This window comes from Leptodactylus fuscus, chromosome 10, assembly GCF_031893055.1.
Source record: "Leptodactylus fuscus isolate aLepFus1 chromosome 10, aLepFus1.hap2, whole genome shotgun sequence".
Lineage (NCBI taxonomy): Eukaryota > Metazoa > Chordata > Amphibia > Anura > Leptodactylidae > Leptodactylus > Leptodactylus fuscus.
The window spans coordinates 6,985,597-6,990,974 of NC_134274.1; positions in this window are offsets into that span (position 1 = coordinate 6,985,597).

A 5,378-nucleotide genomic window follows, 5' to 3' on the forward strand; every position below is an offset into this window, starting at 1 on the left:
CCCTCGTCCCGCCCCGTTACCATGACCACCAGCGTGTTGCCCTAGAGATGGGCCGGCCTGACATCCCATAATAAACCTGAGGGAGTCTGACATCCCATAATAGCCCCCCTCTCCCCCCCCCCTTTCACCAGCCATCCCATAATCATCATCATCACATAGGCAAAAAAGTCTGACATCCCATAATAGTTCTCTGCTCACAGCCCATAGGAATAACATGGCTGACATCCCATAATAGCTGAGAGAGGGACATCCCATAATAACTTTAGGGAAGCATCCCATAATAAGTGTGAGGGAGAGAGAACATGACATCCCATAATTGTCTGTGCTGACAGCCCATAATGAGCCCTTGGTGTGACAGCACCTCAGAGTGCCCGCTGCCATGGTCACAGCCTGGTACCTGAGGGCAGCTCCATACACTGCCCCCTATTGTCAGCACAAACCACTACATGGCTGCCTGATACACAGCTTTCCCTGAGTGCTGAACGGCCCCCCGCCTCGAGACACAGGGCTAGTCAGAAGTTTGGGAAAGCTGTGTGGTCTGTCACCCCGCTGTATACTAATGGCAGCCATTATCTGACATACTGTAGTGTCCATATCACACCCCCGCCATGGTAATGGACCGGACTGAGGTCACTAGAGAACCCTATGGTGGGCTAAAGTTCTCTGACCCGTAGAGAGGGGGTCCAGGGGAACACCCCCGCCATGGTAATGGACCGGACTGAGGTCACTAGAGAACCCTATGGTGGGCTAAAGTTCTCTGACCCATAAGGAGGGGGTCCAGGAGAACACCCCCGCCATGGTAATGGACCTGACTGAGGTCACTAGAGAACCCTATGGTGGGCTAAAGTTCTCTGACCCATAGAGAGGGGGTCCAGGGGAACACCCCCGCCATGGTAATGGACCGGACTGAGGTCACTAGAGAACCCTATGGTGGGCTAAAGTTCTCTGACCCATAAGGAGGGGGTCCAGGAGAACACCCCCGCCATGGTAATGGACCTGACTGAGGTCACTAGAGAACCCTATGCTGGGCTAAAGTTCTCTGACCCATAGGGAGGGGGTCCGGGATAACACCCCCACCATGGTAATGGACCGGACTGAGGTCACTAGAGAACCCTATGGTGGGCTAAAGTTCTCTGACCCGTAGGGAGGGGGGTCCAGGAGTAATCCATACCTATGACCCATTATGACTATGGGCTGTGCTAATGAACAGAACCCCTATACCTTACATCGGGGTCCCCTCTGTCCGACACTGACATATACATTGGCAGCCATGTTCTGGTCCACATAGGACCAGAACACCCCCGCCATTGTAATGGACCTGACTGAGATCACTAGAGAACCCTATGGTGGGCTAAAGTTCTGCGAACCATAGGGAGGGGGGTCCAGAAGTAATCCACCAGTGTGACTCATTATGACTATATGCTAATGAGCAGACACCCCTATATCTTACATCGGGGTCCCCTCTGTCCAACATTTACATATACATTGATAGCCATGATCTGGTCCATATCGGGCCAGAACACCCCTGCCCTGGTAATGGACCGGACTGAGGTCACTAGAGAACCCTATGGTGGGCCAAAGTTCTCTGACCCATAGGGAGGGGGGACCAGGAGTAATCCACCAGTATGACCTATTATGACTATGTGACTATCGGGGTCCCCTCTGTCACCCATATAAGGCCAGGTCACCCCCGCCATGGTAGTGTACTGGTCTGAGGATCCTACACTGGGATAAAATTCTGTGAACCCTAGGGAGGGGGGTCCACAAATAAGCCACAATGGGCACCCCTTCTCCCCACTCCGAGGTTCCTCTGTCACCCATATTTATAGGATTCATACGGTAGCAGTGACTAAAACCAAAAATATAAAAAAAATTTTGGAATGTGATTCCATATATTTCCTAGTGGTGACGCTATAGGAACATTTCTATTTTTGGTAAACCATTCAACACATTGTAGTGTATACAGGTATGCAGACAATGAGCCCCACACATCAGTGTATACAGGGCAGAGGTAGAAGTCACTACCAGGCCCTGGACCTTGAGACCCCCAAGTGTCCCCCTGCCCCATACAATATACCGCTATTCATGACGGCACAAGGTGGTAGGGGGCCCATTGCAGATTTTGCATTGCAGTCATGCACCTGATACTGGGGCAGGTTTTGCCCCCTCTCAATAAGCTCCTGGAATCAGGGCTATAGCTGCAGTTGCCCCCGGGCCCTGGTCCTCGAGGGGGCCCCAAGGTCCCTCTGTCACATATAATATACTACTATTCTAATTGAGTACGGTATACGGGGGCCCTGTTACACATTTGCACTGGGGCCCTGTTTACGCCCCTGCCTGGAGTTGTCAGCGTTTGACAACCATTCCACATTCCTTATGGCAGAGGTAATGGTGGGGGTCCCTGACTAGCCCCTGACTCTATTAGCCAGAGCCCGCAGCTGCTGCAGCCTGCAGTGATTTGGCGGACCGCTGGCCTCTGTGCGTTTATTTGCATACATCCCCCATTTCCACCGGCTACCCCATAATCATCCTCATCACGCAGGCAAAGTGTGACATCCCATAATAGTCCTCTCCTCACAGCCCGTAGTCTGGCATCCCATAATAGCCTCCACACGGACATCCCATAATGAGCCAGACGGCGAGAGAGAGAGAGAGAGAGAGAGAGAGAGATTGACATCCCATAATAGTGCACACTGGCATCCCATAATAAGTGTGTCGTGAGGGAGGGAGAGGATATGACATCCCATAATAGGTTTTTCCTGATAGCCCATAATAAGCCGTCAGTGTGACAGCACCTCGGAGTGCCAGGTGTCCCTCAGTGCCCAGGCCACGGTCGCAGCCGCACACCCTGCTATGTGTTACCTCCATCGTCTCTGCTTGCTGTCAGTGAATGGGAACATTGTACAGATCTGCCCTGACCTAGTGACCTAGAACTTCTCACAGCAGTTACAATTGTATCCAGTCTGGACAATCACATTTGGCTTCACTGATACATTTTCCCTGCACTGATACATTGTATCAAAGCCTCAGCTCGGCAGAGAGATCTGTACTGATGATACAGGAGGTTCTATTCCCTTACAAAAGGCAAAGATCTTGTATGGGTCAGTGAGAAAACAGCACGGACCGCACATGGATGATATCCATGTGCCATCCGTGACCTTAATGTACGAGAAAAGTCTGCAAAACGCGCGATATACGGACCCCTGATAATATCCGAGTGTTTGTATGGGGTCACAGGAGAAGACTGATCCAGTGGGTGAAATCCACAGATAGCACACTGACAAAGCACACGGTCGCATCTACGTAGTCTAAGGATACATTCACACAGTGCAGATGGGCGCCATCCGAAAAAAAACTACATGCGCTTATTGGGGCATTTTCTTGAATGGCACCAAAAACCTGCAGGCAGTCTCTCATGGAGTATTAGCTGCACTGTGTGAATGAACCCTAATGGACGGAGCCTGTAAGGACCAGAGCACAGACCAGGCCTGGCTACCCCTGTATGACATGTGTCCTGGGCACTAATACATAACCTACACCAGGGGCCCCCAGGGGCATATTTGCAAATAATATTGGCATAGCTAGCACCGCCCTCTGGGTATATCGCAGAATGAAGGGGTTAAAAGTAGGTTCTCCTTGACCTGGTGTGGATCCAGTAGGGTGCGCTGCCTCGTGGTGTCCACGTTACCCCCTGTGACTGGTAGTATTAGGCATCACCAGGATTTGGACCACGTTATGGCACCAAGAGCCCACCAGACCACACAGTGCCCCCTAATGAATTTATGCTGGGAAAGGAGAACCTACTTCAACCCACTCCACCAGGAGCCTCTTCCAGTGGACCATCACACCCACCACTACCATGATGACCCTTTGGGTACAGACATGCAGCAGTCACTATGCGGATCAATGGCGGACCACCCAGGACACTCCATCCCCTGTTCCTGAGGTCATCACTGCAGGTCCGATGTCTGCAAGGAATCTCAGGCATTGGTAACCCAAAGTGGACTTCCTAAAAATTCTAGGAGCCTGGTTTGATAAGGTGGCGCCGCCCTCAAGTCTTGGGAAGAATGGGTGCCATGGGGAGCCAGAGAACTGGACTGTGGAAAACTGTCCTCTGCTCCAGTACTCCACACAGGTCTGGTCTTCCCACCATTTCTGGGGCCATCACCAGTACAGTGCGTTACTGTGTTTAGGGTTCGAACATGGATGGAGTGACGCAGTCTATTATGTATAAGGAGCCCCCTAATGGCAGGGAGGGTGCACCGGACACTACCAATCTGCAACCGATATGTACAGTATATGACTGTGGTCAGTGACCTCCTAACAGCCATGTCCCATTTCTTCCTCCGTCCCCTTTGGCAGGGGTAGAACAAGTGAGACGTTTACTTCCCTTACAACTGGCACGCCTGGTCCTATGGTTTGTGAGGGAGAACCAACTGGAGGGTCCCAAGCCCGATTTGTGGAAGCCCAAGATAATCCACAAGCCGATAAGGGCTCAGAACTTGGTGTTGTTTCCAGGATTGCTTCCAGGGCTCCCTACTGACACAGTGGTCAATGGGCACAAGGGTATTACATGGATGGGGGCTGCCATTGCCTGCCCAGGTGCCCATTCACTATGGAACCATCTTTGTTTGCATCTGTTTTGGGAGCACCCCTTTGCACAAGGCGTGTTAGATGTGCTGGAACACAAACTCAAGGACTCAGTGCCCAGGAACAGGCTTTTATACCACTCAGTACTCTATGGACTATTTCCCGGGGTTCACCTTGTTGGGGCACCCTATGATCTCTTTTTGGGACACATAGGGTTTGCCTCATTTGTCTGAGAGATAGGGTGTCCATCCGGGATTATCCGTAGCCTGCATAGAGACTGGACATCGATGAGGAAGAGGATTATTCCCTCCTCTCTTTCCCCCTCTGTCTTCTTATTGTCTTGTAATAAAGCTTCAGGCCTGTGATTAAAAAAAACATAAATCCCCAGCTTGGGCGAGTCCCCGTGTGATGGTAGACGTGCCAAATATCATGTGCTCTCAAGTGCCCCCCATTTATGACTCTCATTCCCTTATATGCAGGCTTATGGCAGCCATATTAACATATTTTGCATTGAGGCCTCCCAACATCTGCCATGGAGCATAAGTCAAGGCGCCCCTATATATATCAGATGTGGCAAGTTTTTCGGAGAGTTAAATACTGATGACCTGTACTCGGGATAGGTGGTCAACATTGGATCAGCGGAGGACTGACACCCCGGATCCCCACAGATCAGCTGCTTCCACTTCACCAATCAGTGATGTCATATTTATAAGTCATGAGGACTATTTGCAGCTCAGTCCCATTCGAGTGAATCAGCGCTAGACTTGGTATTCAGTGAAGAGGCCGCA